Below are 14098 nucleotides of genomic sequence, written 5' to 3' on the forward strand. Positions count from 1 at the left end.
TTGCTCCCTTCTCCTCTTGCCCTCAGTCTTTCCCAGAATCAGAGTCTTTTCTAAGGAGTCAGCTCTTGATGTCAGGTGGCCAAAGTATTGGAGCTTCAGCACCAGTCCTTCCAATGAATATTCAGGGTTGATTTCCTTTAGGATCGACTGGTTTGATGTCCTTGCTGTCCAAGGGACTCTCAAGAGTCTTCTCCAGAACCACAGTTGGAAAGCATCAATTCTTCAGTGCTCAGCCTTCTTTTTGGTCCAACTCTCAAATCCATACATGACTACTGGAAAAACTCTAGCTTTGACTATACAGACCTTTGTCAGCAAAGTGATATCTCTGTTTTTTAATATACCATTCTAGGTTTGTCCAAGCTATTCTTCCAAGAAGCAAGCGTCTTAACTTCATGGCTGCAGACACTGTCTGCATTGATTTTGGAGCCCAAGAAAATGAAATCTGACACTGTTTCCACATTTTCCCCATCTATTTAACATGAAGTGGTAGGACTGGATGCCGTGATCTTAGTTTTTTAAATATTGAGTTTTAAGCCAGCTTTTTCATTCTCCTCTTTCACCTTCATCAAGAGGCTCTTTAGTTCCTCTTCACTTTCTGCCATTAAAGAGGTGTTATCTGCATATCTGAGGTGGATGATATTTCTCCCAGTAATCTTGATTCCAGCTTGTGCTTCATCTAGCCCAGCATTTCACATGATGTACTCTGCATATAAGTTAAATAAGCAGAGTGACAATATACAGCCTTGCATACTCCTTTCCCCGGAGAAGGCAATGGCACCCAACTCCAGTACTCTTGCCTGGAAAATCCCATGGACGGAGGAGCCTGGTAGGCTGCAGTCCATGGGGTCGCAAAGAGTCGGACACGACTCAGCCACTTCACTTTCACTTTTGATTTTCATGCATTGGAGAAGGAAATGGCAACCCATTCCAGTGTTCTTGCCTGGAAAATCCCAGGGACGGTGGAGCCTGGTGGGCTGCCGTCGATGGGGTCACACAGAGTTGGACACGACTGAAGTGACTTAGCAGCAGCATACTCCTTTCCCAATTTTGAACCAGTCTATTGTTCCATGTCCAGTTCTAATTGCTGCTTCTTGTCCTGCATACAGGCTTCTCAGGAGGCAGGTAATGTGGTCTGGTATTCCTACCTCATTAAGAATATCCACAGTTTGTTGTGATCCACAGTCAAAGCGTTTAGCATAGTCAATGAAGCAGAATTAGATTTTTAAAAAAAAAAATTCCCTTGTTTTTTCTATGATCCAGCGAATGTTGGCAATTTGATCTCTGATTTCTCTGCCTTTTCTAAATTCAGTTTGTATATCTGGAAGTTCTCAGTTCATGTACAGCCAAAGCCAGCTTGAAGGATTTTGAGCATAATCTTGCTGGCATGTGAAATGAGTGCAATTCTACAGTAATTTGAACATTCTTTGGCATTGCCTTTCTTTGGGATTGGAATGAAAACTGACCTTTTCCAGTCTTGTGGCCACTGCTGAGTTTTCCAAATTTGCTGGCATAGTGAGTGCAGCACTTTCACAGCATCATCTTTTAGGATTTGAAATAGCTCAACTGGAATTCCATCACCTCCACTAGCTTTGTTCGTAGTAATACTTCCTAAATTCCACTTGACTTCACATTCCAGAATGTCTGGCTCTAGGAGATTGAACACAGAATCATGGTTATCTGGGTCATTAAAAGTTTTTTTGTACAGTTCTTCTGTGTATTCTTGCCACATTTTCTTAATCTCTTCTGCTTCTGTTAGGTCCTTGCTGGGTTTTGTCCTTTATTGTGCTTATTTTTGCATGAAATGTTTCCTTGGTATTTCCAATTTTCTTAAAGAGGTATGTAATCTTTCCATTCTATTGTTTTCCTCTGTTTATATTGTTCTCTTATAATTGTTTGTATTTCTGTGATATTAGTTGTAATTTCTCCTCCTTCACTTCTAGTTTCTTTTATTTAATTCTCTTTTTTTCAATGAGTTTGGCTAAAGTTTTTTCAATTTTGTTTATCTTTTTGAAAAAACATCTCTTAGTTTCATTGATCTTTTCTCTTTTTAAAAAAGTCTCTATTTGCCCTCTGATCTTTATTACTTCCTTCCTTCTGCTGACTTTGGGCTTTGTTTGTTCTTCCTTTTCTAATTCCTTTAGAGGATAGGTTAGGTTGTTTATCTGAAATTTTTCTAATTTTTTTGAGGTAGGCCTTAGAACTTCCCTCTTAGAACTGCTTCTGCTGCATCACACAGATTTTGAGAAGTTGTGCTTTCATTTGTTTTGAAATATTTTCCGATTTCTCCTCTGATTTCTTCATTTACCCATTGTTTTTTGAGTAGCCTGTTGTTTAGTCTTCACATGTTTGAGTTTTTCCTATTTTTCTTCCTGTAATTAGTTTCTAGTTTCAAACCACTGTGGTCAGAAAAAAAATGCTTGATATAGTTTCTGTCCTCTTAAATTTGTTGAAGCATATTTTGCTGTGTTTTGTGAGGCTATGTTTTGCCGCCTAGCAGGTGGTCTAGCATGGAGAATATTTCATGTGAACTTAAAAAGAATTTGTGTTCTGCTGTTCTTAGATGGAATGTCCTGTAGCTGTCTGTTAAGGTGCATCTGATCTATTGTTGCACTACTGCTTCCGTGTTGATTTTTTGTCTGAATGATCTGTCCATTGATGTAAGTGGGGTATTATAATCCCCTACTATTATTACATCATTTTCAATTTCTCCCTAGTCTCTCAGTATTTGCTTTATGTATTTAGGTGCCCCAATTTTGGGAGCATATTAAACCTCTTCTTGTATTGATCCCCTTATGTACAGAGTGCCCTTCTTTGTGTATTTTGTCTAATATGAGTGCTATTAATATTACCCCTGCTTTCTTGTAGTGTCTGTTTTCATGAAGTATCTTTTTCTATCCTCTCACTTTTAGTCTGTATATCTTTGCTTTGAAATGAGTTTCCTGTAAGCAGTATATAAATGAGTCTGCTTGTTTTTTTTTTTTTTTTTACCCAATCAGCTATACCCTTTATGTTTTACTTGGAGCATTTAGTCCAGTGACAAAAAAGTGATTATTTATAGTTATGTACTTACTGGCATTTTGTTACTTGTTTTTCAGTTGTTTTTGTATCTCGTCTCTGTTCTTTTATTCTTCTTTTGGTTTCTCCCTTTGTGATTTGGTGATTTTCTTTAACAGTATGCTTGTATTCCTTTCCTACTGGTTTTTGTGTATTTCTTATGTTTTTAATTTGAGATTACCATGGGGTTCATATATGCTGTTTGTTTAGTCACTAAGTCATGTCTGACTCTTTTGCACCCCCATGAACTGTAGCCCACCAAGCTCCTATGTTCATGGGATTTCCCAGGCAAGAATACTGGAGTGGGTTGCCATTTCTTTCTCCAGGACATCTTCCTGACCTGTAACTATATCCACTTGTTTTAAACTGGCAATCATTTAAGTCCAAACACATTCTAAAAAAATATACATTATTTCTTACTCCCTTCTCCCACATTTTGGGTTTTTGATGTCATATTTTACATCTTCATGTTTATCCCATCACTTGTTTGTTGTGGTTATAATTAATTTTTACAATATTTTTGTCCTTTAATCTTTATACTAGCTTATTTAAGTGGTTGATCCACTACTTTTATTATATATTTGCCTTTGCTAGTGTGATTTTTTTCTTTCTTATGTATTCTTACTTCTTGTTGTAGCCTTTTCTTTTCCCCTTAAGAGAAGTCTTTAACATTTTAGGATAGGTATATTATTAGTGAACTTTTAGTTTTTGCTTGCATGAGAAATTCTTTATTTTTTTCTTTCATTCTAAATGATAATCTTCCTGGTAGAGTATCCTCGATTATAGATATTTTCCTTTCAACACTTTCAATATATCATGGAGCCCCTCTCTGAAGCAAGAGCCTAGTGGGGATTGGAGAGAGGGCAGTGCTCTGGGGCAGTCTTGGTAAGCTGATGAGAGCAGCGGGCAGTTTTTAATCTGCTACCTCTGTGCTAAGATTGGTAGCAAGCAAGTCTGTGCATGATCTTCAAGAGCAAAGTCTTGGTTTCTTAAAGCCTTAAAGTAAGCCTCACTGATTTTCAGTTCAGCCCAGGGGGCTCATCCTTCCAGTGCCGGACCCCAGGGCTGGGGTGCCTAGTCTGGGGGTCAAACCCTTGCTCCTTATGGAAGATCCCTGAGCCTCTGATACTCTTCTCCTCTTCTGGGTCACCCACTAGGGGCTTGATTGCTTCTCCTCCACTCCTACCAGACTCCATGTGGTTCTTTCTTTATAGCCGTGGTGGTCAAGAGCTATTCTGCTCGTCTTCAGGTCATTCTCTGTAAGAACTGCTCTATATGTAGTTGTGGTTTTGATGTGTTCAATGGGGGACGAGGAACTCAGGTCTTCCCACCGTGTTCCTACTCTTGATCCTGTCTCCTGAGTTTAGATTTGAATCATACCTGAAGTGGGCTTCCCTGGTGGCTCAGCTGGTAAAGAATCTGCCTACAGTGTGGGAGACCTGGGTTTAATCCCTGGGCTGGGAAGATCCCTGCAGCAGGGAATGACTACCACTCCAATATGCTGGCCTGGATAACTATACAGTCCATGGAGTCGCAGAGAGTCAGATGTGACTGAGCTCCTTTCACTTTCACCTGAGGTATCCTTGGTAAACACTTTCTAAGCTTGAATTTAATTTTTCCTTAAAGTGGGGATAATACTCTCTATGCCATAGGGCTGTAGTAACACTTAGTCTGGTGGGATCTGACAAAAATAATGTTTGTTGAGCACTTAATATTATTATTAGTGATATCTGGTCAACTATAACTCTTAGATGAATAGCACATGGTGTTTGCAGAGAGCTAATTTTACTAAGGGCTTCCCTTTGGGCTCAGCTGGTAAAGGATCTGCCTGCAATGTGGGAGACCTGGGTTGGATCCCTGGATTGGGAAGATCCCCTGGAGAAGAGAAAGGCTACCCGCTCCAATATTCTGGCCTGAAGAGTTCCATGGACTGTATATAGTCCATGGGGTCTCAAAGAGTTGGACACAACTGAGCGACCAAGTTAATTACCAAGTTAATTTTAAAATAATAAAATATATTTTAAAAATTGCCTTAGTATACATTTAATAAGCATCATGCAGGTAAATCCAATAAAAATTATCTTAGATTGCAGCAAATTCTAGACTTCTAAAGTTGGAATGGATTTTTTTTATTGCAGTAGAGCCACCATCCCATAAATCTTTTCCATACCTGAAGGCACCCAGCTTTCTTGCGTTCATCTTCGCTCATTGCCTGGATGTCAGGGGATCTGCCTGGAGCTGATTATGGGGCCTATATTCAAAATCTGCCTACCAATAAGGTCCAGAAGATGGACGACTTCAGTCACCCGAAACTGTTATTAGAAAACACATGCATTAACCTATCAAGAGAAAAAGAGTGAGAGGGAGAGAGGTACGCCCTGGAGAGAGGAAGGACATGGCTTAAATGGTGGAGGGGGTTTGTGATCTATAAGCAAAGACCTGAGCCCCAGGCTCTTCTGGCTGTTGGAAATCCAGTCCAGATGTTCAATGATTCACTGAATCGCTGTTCAACTTAAGTTCATGCCATTTGTACATTTGATGGATTTGAAGAGACATCTTACAGCCATTTCTTGCCACTGCTTGGAGAAATAGTGTCATAAGATCCAACTTTATTTCCTGTTCTGCTTTGTGAGATGCTTTCTGCAAAAATAGCTTTTATGTTACCAACAATAACCAAGTACTTTGGGCCACATAAAAGCTTTTTTCAGGTGTATAGTTTATATAAATTTTTATATAAATATATATGTATAAATGAATATATGTGTGTATAAATATATATATACATATATACGTATATATAAATGAATCACTCTGCTGTACACCTGAAGCAAACATGACGTTATAAACAAACTATACTTCATTTAATTAAAAAAAGCTTTTTTTGTGGCCCAAAGTACTTGGCTACTGTTGGTTTCTACTGATAACCACCAGCCTCACAGAACAGGAGGCCTTTGCATTTGGCTTTCAGAAGGGAATATGTATGTGAAGGGATTTCATGGTCCTTTTTTTCCTAAGAAGCAAGAGTGTTTGAGCCTGACTGTTCTGAGTGATCAAAAAATAAAAATAAATAAAATAGTCATGTTGCTGAGGCTCACCTTTTTGTTCTGTTGCTCTCCATGGGTGGTTAATCGTATAGGCTTTGGGATAAAATATTTAATTTCATACCCTGCCTTCATGTCTTCCCAATTGTTATCTTGGGCATGTTAGGGGATCTCTCTGAACATTCCCCCCATCTGTAAAATGGGGATGACAACAGCATTTCCTAGGGTTGTTGTGAGGGTACTTAAAGTATTTAGCAGGCCTGGCATAGAGTTTTGAATAAATGATATTTTTTATAATTATTGGCCTTTCTTCTCTACTTCATCTTTCTCTTTGTCTTAGCTGGTGGTTTTGAGGGGCTGGTCTGTTTTTCCTGTCATATGTAATTTCCTTCTTTGTATGTATCATTCTCTGAAATAATCTTGTTTGTTGACGTGTCAGCACTCTCCTCCCATTATGACCTGAGTTACATATGGCAACCTGCATATACCTGCTCACACCTGTTCACTAAATGAGAGCACCTAGTAGACTCTCTGTACATGTTTATTGACTAATGCTCTTCTGTCTCAGCCATTTTCCTTCTCTTTTCCATGATTCCTACATAAACAACCATTTTATTTTAGAATTAATGGTCTAGTCAAGGATGAGAATGAAAGAGTGATTGTTCTGAATTGCTTTGATGGAGTCTCAGGTTAGGAGACGTTCTCAGGAAACCAGGATAAAGACCAGTAGGGCTTTTTTCCTCCCCCGGGATTGATGAGAATGTATTTACTAGGACTTCAGTTTCAAGGCCCATAAAATTGCATGAACAAGTTTCAGCAGAAAAGGAATGTTCATCACAAGGATTTAGGAATGTTTTTTGAATCTAATGACATGTGCATGCATGCTCAGTTGCTCAGTCGTGTCCAACTCTTTGCAACCCCATGGACTGCAGCCCGCCAGGCTCCTCTGTCCATGGAATTTTCCAGGCAAGAATAATGGGGTGGGTAGTCATTTCCTTCTCCAGGGGATCCTCCCAACCCAGGGATTGAACCTGTGTCTTGTGTAGGTGATTCTTTACCACTGGAGCCACTTAAGAAGCCCCTAATGACATGGGGGTAATCAAGTCTCAGGAATGAACTGATATCAAGGACCCCTTCACAAACATCTGCCTTTGCCTCTTCTTTAAATGTCTGCAGATCGATCGTTGATTCTCTGAAATCCAGTGTTCCCCAAACTCTGCCAAAATACAATAAAGCTTATTTATGCCAAAATAAAATATACTCAGATTTTGATTGTTTGATTCCATAGTCCTAAAATTACTCTGTCAAAGTTCTGTAAGAATTTAATATTTATTTGGCTGTGTTGGGTCTTGATTGCAGCACACAGGATCTTCTTGTGTCGTGTGGGCTTCTCTAGTTGCTGGTGCAAGGCTTAGTTGTCTTGCGGCATGTAGGATCTTAGTTCCCCCACTATAAGAGTTTCTAAATGCTTACTTTCAATTTCTGTACATAATTTCTCATGGACTGTTAACAAAGAGCTAGTGGGCAGGCATGGCTGTATTTCACACTGAAACTGTAGAGCACCTCCCTCAGCTGCCAAGTTTGCACCCCTCTGCAGGAAACTAGAACAAAATCACTGCACAGAATCAGGGTGCCATCCCCCCGGGGTCTGTGTGTCAGACTTTGGTTTAAGGGTCTTGCACAACACTTTGGTCTGTGCAGCTATGGCCACTAGGTGGCAGCACAGGGTGAAACCGTGGCAGCCTGGAGTGTGGCCATGTGGGTGGGAACACAGTCAAGGTGTGAGCCCAAGGATTCCCTAGAATGTGTCCACAAGGGAGGTCTCTAGCACTATTGATTTCTATTTCTCTTCTATTCATGTCATCAGAAGTTTTTGGTTGCTTGGTTGCCAGGGACTCTGGGAGGTGACTCTAAACCTGTGAGTGAGCTCAGAGAAGAAAAGTCATAAGCCTGTTTCATGATAGTCCTCACAAGAGCCTTTAGGGAAGTTACCTGCCTGATAATTTAGGAGACATAAGAGATGCAGGTTCGATCCCTGAGTCAAGAAGATTGTCTGGAGGAGGGCATGGCAACCCCCTCCAGTTGTCTGCAGAATCCTATGGACAGAGGAACCCGGTGGGCTACAGTCCATAGGGTTGCACAGAGTCGGACATGACTGAAGTGACTTAGCACGTGCGCACGCGCGTGCGCGCGCACACACACACACACACACACACACGCCATTGTGTTTACACTTCCTGCCAGCCTACTTCTGTTTCTATATCCCAATATTTTTTGAGCATCCAACTTCCCAGATGGCACTAACTCTTAAAGCCCTTGTGTCTTTCCCACACAATGTTTTGTGGGTTAATTTTCTATTTCATGGGAAGGATTTGAAATGTCCACTTGGGGTTTAGTCAAGCAAAGGTCAAGGTCTTTTAAGGATGATGAGGACTTCAAAAACCATTAGCATCTAGGGAAGACATGCAGATTAAATCCTAAATGTTTGTCAGTGCTCTTCCTTACATTACCTAAGAAAGTGTGTGATATAAACTTACAGGAGTGTAGACCTTGGTTATAACAGGTGGTTCTCTTTCTCATCTTCCTCTCTTAAAACAGGTTTGCTTGACAGGCAGATCCCTGTAAGAACCAGGACTGGTACACAAAAAAAAAGACTTTGGTTTAAGTGAAAAGGGAAAGTGTTAGTTGCTCAGTTGTGTCCGACTCTTTGCAACCCTGTGGACTGTAGCCCACCAGTCTCCTTTGTCCATGGAATTCTCCAGGCAAGAATATTGAAGTGGGTTACCATACCCTTCTCTAGGGGCTCTTCCCAACCCAGGGATCAAACCTGGATCCCCTGCACTGCAGGCAGATTCTTTACTGTCTGAGCCACCAGGGAAGCTGGTTTAAGAGACTTAGGCCAATTTAAGTCCCATTTTTAAACTGCCAAAATTTACTGTGATGTGGGAATTCCACAGATGAGAAGTGAAGTATTACAGACAAGTATTGACGGGTGTGGACTTTGGAGTGAAGCAGTTGGGTTTGAATCCTGTCTCTGTGTGTCTTTAGGCAAGATACCTCATTTCTCAGCATGTTTCCTCATCTTTGAAATGGGCATAATAACTTCTTCCAAGGGTTTTTGGTCACTCATTTGACAGCGGTTTTACTGAGAGCCTTCAAGTGGCCAGACACTGGGTTGACACTGGTAAAGTAGTGAAAAAGAGAGATAATCCGTACTCTTCATGGGACATTATAGGAGAATGTTTGCTTTCAAACCATCTAGCATGACGCCTGGTGTATAGTCAGTGCTCAAATGATCAATATAAACAGTAATGACAGTTATATTTTATTGTTTTAAATGGAAGTATGGTTGATTTACAGTGTTGTATTAATTATTGCTGTACAGCAAAGTGACTTGGTTATACACACACACACACACACACACATAAATTCCTTTCCATACTTTCCATTGTGGTTTATCACAGTATACTGAATCTAGTTCCCATGCTATACAGTACAACCTTGTTGTTTATCCATTCTATAAATGCTAGTTTCCATCTGGTAATCCCTGAATCCCAAGCCATCCCTTTACCACCTCCCCTTCCCCTTGGCAACTGGCAGTCTCTCACCTACATCTGTGATTCTCTGTTTTAGGCTGCTGCTGCTAAGTCGCTTCAATCGTGTCCAACTCTGTGCGACCCCATAGACGCCAGCCCACCAGGCTCCCCTGTCCCTGGGACTCTCCAGGCAAGAACACTGGAGTGGGGTGCCATTTCCTTCTCCAGTGCATGAAACTGAAAAGTGAAAGTGAAGTCGCCCAGTCGTGTCTGACTCTAGATAGGTTCGTTTGTGTCAGATTTTAGATTCCACATATATGTGATATCACGTGGTATTTTTCTTTCTCTTTCTGAATTACTTCACTTAGTATGATAACCTATAATTGCATCCATGTCATTGCAAATGCATTCTTTTTTTATGGCTGAATACATATATTCATAATACATATATTAACTGTATACATGTACCACATCCTCTTTATCCATTCATCTGTTGAGGGACATTTAGGCTGTTTGCATGACAACAGTTATAAACTGAAGTACTATGGCCAAGCACAAGATGAAGCTTCAAAGCATATATGTCAAATCTTTCAGCGATCTCAGTTGAAACCTGCTGCTGCTGCTGCTAAGTCGCTTCAGTCGTGTCCGACTCTGTGCGACCCCATAGATGGCGACCCACCAGGCTCCCCCGTCCCTGGGATTCTCCAGGCAAGAACACTGGAGTGGGTTGCCATTTCCTTCTCCAGTGCATGAAAGTGAAAAGTGAAAGTGAAGTCGCTCAGTCGTGTCTGACTTCTAGCGACCCCATGGACTGCAGCCCACCAGGCCCCTCCATCCATGGGATTTTCCAGGCAGGAGTACTGGAGTGGGTTGCCATTGCCTTCTCTGCAGTTGAAACCTAGTTAATGTTTAAATATCTGTTATGTGAAGTGTGTTACCCTCTGAAGCCAGAATTGTGCACACATCAATAGAATTTTGCTTAGGATTATGATTGCTTCCTTCCTCAGTTCTTTTGTCCAATATATTACACATAATCACATGTGTCACTTTTTCCAGAAGCTTTCAAGTTAAAGTAAGTAGGGAAGAAAAGGTCTTCACTAGGAGGTAGTAGTATAGCATTCATCAGTTAGTTCGGCTATCTGGTGTTTATGGAATGTCTTTCGGCACTCAGTGTTTGGTGTTGAGGGCATTGATATAAAATGGTACTTTTCAATAAGGGGACAGATAGGCAAATTTATAATTCAATATTGTGAGGTTAGGTACTGTGATAGAGGTTGGGGTAGGCAGAATTCTGGGATGGCCTCTGTGATTCTGGAGTTCTTGGTGTATACTCCTTACCTTCCCCCTGGTATAATCCTCTCATTTCAAGTGTGGGTGGAACCTGTGAATAGATGGGATAGCACTCCTGAGATGGGGTTACTCATCAGTTGACTTTGAGTTCATCCAAAGAGAAATCAACCTGGGTGAGCCTGACCTAATCAGGTGAGTCCTTAAACGGGACCCTGTCTTCCTGAGGGCAGAAGAGTTTGAGAGTGTGAGAGAAACCCTCCTGCTGGCCTTGATGAGACAGCTTCCATGACTTCCACAGGTACAAGGAAATGAGTTCTGTCAACACCCTTGTAGTAATGGACAGATACCCCAGCTCTGGCACCTTGGAGGCTCTGGGCAGAAAACCCAGCTAACTCATGGCCAGACTCCTGACCTAGAGAAACAGTGAGAGAATATGCTTGTGTTTTGCAAAGGTCCTAAGTTTGTGATAATTTATTGCCTGGTGTAGAAAACTAACACAAATATTTCACTTGTAGCTAAGCATCACATTACTTGGGAACTAGTTAAAAATCCAGATTCCCAGGCACTACCTGAGACCTACTGAATTGGAACGTCTGCAGTGTGGGTTTTAATGAGCTCTCAGGGTGATTTTGACGCAGATTCATGTTTGAGAACCTCTGCTCTGCACAGTTCATAAATTGCTGTAGCATTACCAGGAATCCTTTTCTTAATGAACATATGGTATTTCTATTGATTTGAGAAGATGAAATGTGTCTGAATAGGTTTTCAGGGAGGTGGCAGTGGTATTCCCACCTTGTGAGCTAAGGATTTGGGAAGTATGGAATATTGCTGCTGCTGCAAAGTACTTCAGTCGTGTCCGACTCTGTGCGACCCCATAGACGGCAGCCCACCAGGCTCCCCCATCTCTGGGATTCCCCATCTCCAGGCAAGAACACTGGAGTGGGTTGCCATTTCCTTCTCCAATGCATGAAAGTGAAAAGTGAAAGTGAAGCCGCTCAGTCGTGTCTGACTCTTAGTGACCCCATGAACTGCAGCCTACCAGGCTCCTCTGTCCATGGGATTTTCCAGGCAAGAGTACTGGAGTGGGATGCCATTGCCTTCTCCCATGGAATGTTGTTAGCAATAGCTAATTAAAAGAAAAATATCCAGGTTCTTGGCTCATTTGCATTTTAAATTCAAGATCCCCTCTTTCTATGACTATAAAACAAATCAATTATGTGATTGTTTTTTCTACTATAGATTAAGGACATTACATTCATCAGTGACACACTACATTTTCAAGTATATTAATTTTATCACTTCCTAGGTAAGAGGAGAAACTTGTTCTTCACAAGCCTTTGCTGACCTCATTCATGCAAACAGCATTTATTGAATGTTCTAAGAGAAAAGGTGCCTGGTGAAAAGAGAAGGATAGGATGATTTCAAGTTGTTGTTGTTGTTTTTTTTTTTTTTTGCAGGTAGTTTAAAGTATATGGGTTTGAAATGGAATAAAGACTCATAAATGAGAAGTTAGAGATGGAGATTACACATCTGAAAATGTATATAGCACTTTGTGCAAATTTCTTGCTCTCACAAGCATATGCTAAAGAGACAATTTACAAAGCTCATTAATATTACTCGGGATCAGCCCCTAGAATTCATGACTTAAAGCAGGGATAAAGAGGTTTCATTTCACGTACTGACTTTGATTGATTGAGAGAGACTGCTTAGGTCTTGTTTTGAGGGGAAAACATGTCTGTCTTAATCAACTAGGGCTGCTGCGACAAAACACCATAGACCCGGTGGCTTAAACAATAGGCGTTTGCTTCTCCTCCTGGGGACTGGCAGTCTGAGGTGCCAGTGGGGTCAGTGATGGGTGCAAACCCTCTCTTAGGTTTGTAGATGGCTGTCATCCCACTGTGCTGTCGTATGTCCTTTCTTTAGTGTGAGCAGGTGGAGAGAAAGAGAGGAAGAAAGCCCCGTAATATTTCTTCTCATAAAGATGCTAATTCCATCCTAAGGACCCCACACTCCTGACCTCAACTAATCCTAATGGCCTCCCAAAGGCCGCATCTCCAAATACCATTACACTGGGCTTCACCGTATGAAGGGGGTGGGATATAATTCAGTTCACAGCCCTGTCTTAGGCCCTGTCTGAGCTTAGTGAGAGAAAATGCTGTGTTCGATTGGTGATGTCTGTGATGCAAGGTTGCATCACCGTTGTCAGGTTGTTGTCATTTCTATCTGGGGTTCATTCATTTATTCCGTTGGAGTAATTTCAGTTATAAGATGAAAAACCAGTTCAAACTGTTTTAAGCAAAAACGGAATTTATTACCTCATGCAACTAAATAGCCTGGGCTAAGAACATGGGTCCATTTGGATCTTGGGCTCCAATGATACAAGCCCGGTTTCTTTTTCTTGGCACCTTTGATAGAGACTATGATGATTAAAGTGATAGCAGGGAGTACACACAGCACTTCAGTGTGCCAGGCACTGTTTTAAGCACTTGACACTAATTCATTTAATCCTCTTGAGTTAACGAGGTTGTTGTTATTGTTCCATTACTTAGTCACGTCCAGTTCTTTGCAACCCCATGGACTTCAGCATGCCAGGCTTCCTTGTCCTTCACCATCTCCCAGAGTTTGCTCAAACTCCTGTCCATTGAGTGGATGATGCCATCCAACCATGTCACCCTCCGTTGCCCCCTTCTCCTCCTGCCTTTGATCTTTCCCAGCATCAGGGTCTTTTCCAGTGAGTTGGCTGATTGCATCCAGTGGCCAAGGTATTGGAGCTTCAGCTTCCACGTTAGTCCTTCCTATGAATATTCAGGGTTGATTTCCTTTAGGATTGACTGGTTTGATATCCTTGCTGTCCAAGGAACTCTCAGGAGTCTTCTCCATCACCGCAATTCAAAAGCATCAATTCTTCAGTGCTCAGCCTTCTTTATAGTCCAACTCTCACATCTGTACATGGCCACTGGAAAAACCAGAGCTTTGACTATATGGACTTTTGTTAGCCAAGTGATATCGCTTTTTAATACACTGTGTAGGTTTGTCGTAGCTTTTCTTCCAAGAAGCAAACCTCTTTTAATTTCATGGCTGCAGTCACTGCTTAGGAGGTAGGTACTTCCATTTACAGATGAGGCAAGTGAGGTATGGTGAGATGAAGTCACTTGTTCAGATCAGATCAGTCGCTCA

At 41.3% G+C, this 14098-nt stretch overlaps 1 long non-coding RNA gene across 17 annotated transcripts in view; it reads left to right on the top strand.

The window, feature by feature from the left end:
* The window catches only part of LOC147369607 (uncharacterized), a 122046-nt gene that overhangs the window by 69903 nt on the left and 38045 nt on the right, over positions 1-14098 (top strand). For 2 of the 17 annotated variants that reach the window (XR_015167615.1, XR_015167616.1), the window contains exons 5-6: positions 9729-9915; positions 10226-12276. The exons of 4 other annotated variants lie outside the window; for them this stretch is intronic. This is a non-coding gene — a long non-coding RNA (uncharacterized LOC147369607). Of the gene's footprint in view, positions 1-5192; positions 5732-9728; positions 9916-10225; positions 12293-14098 lie in introns of those variants that run through there. 11 more of the 17 variants (XR_015167633.1, XR_015167639.1, XR_015167617.1 and 8 more) reach the window with 11 other exon arrangements.

Source organism: Bos grunniens, chromosome 7, assembly GCF_055505025.1.
Source record: "Bos grunniens cultivar Pamir isolate PY7600 chromosome 7, Bosgru_T2T1.0, whole genome shotgun sequence".
Taxonomy (NCBI): domain Eukaryota; kingdom Metazoa; phylum Chordata; class Mammalia; order Artiodactyla; family Bovidae; genus Bos; species Bos grunniens.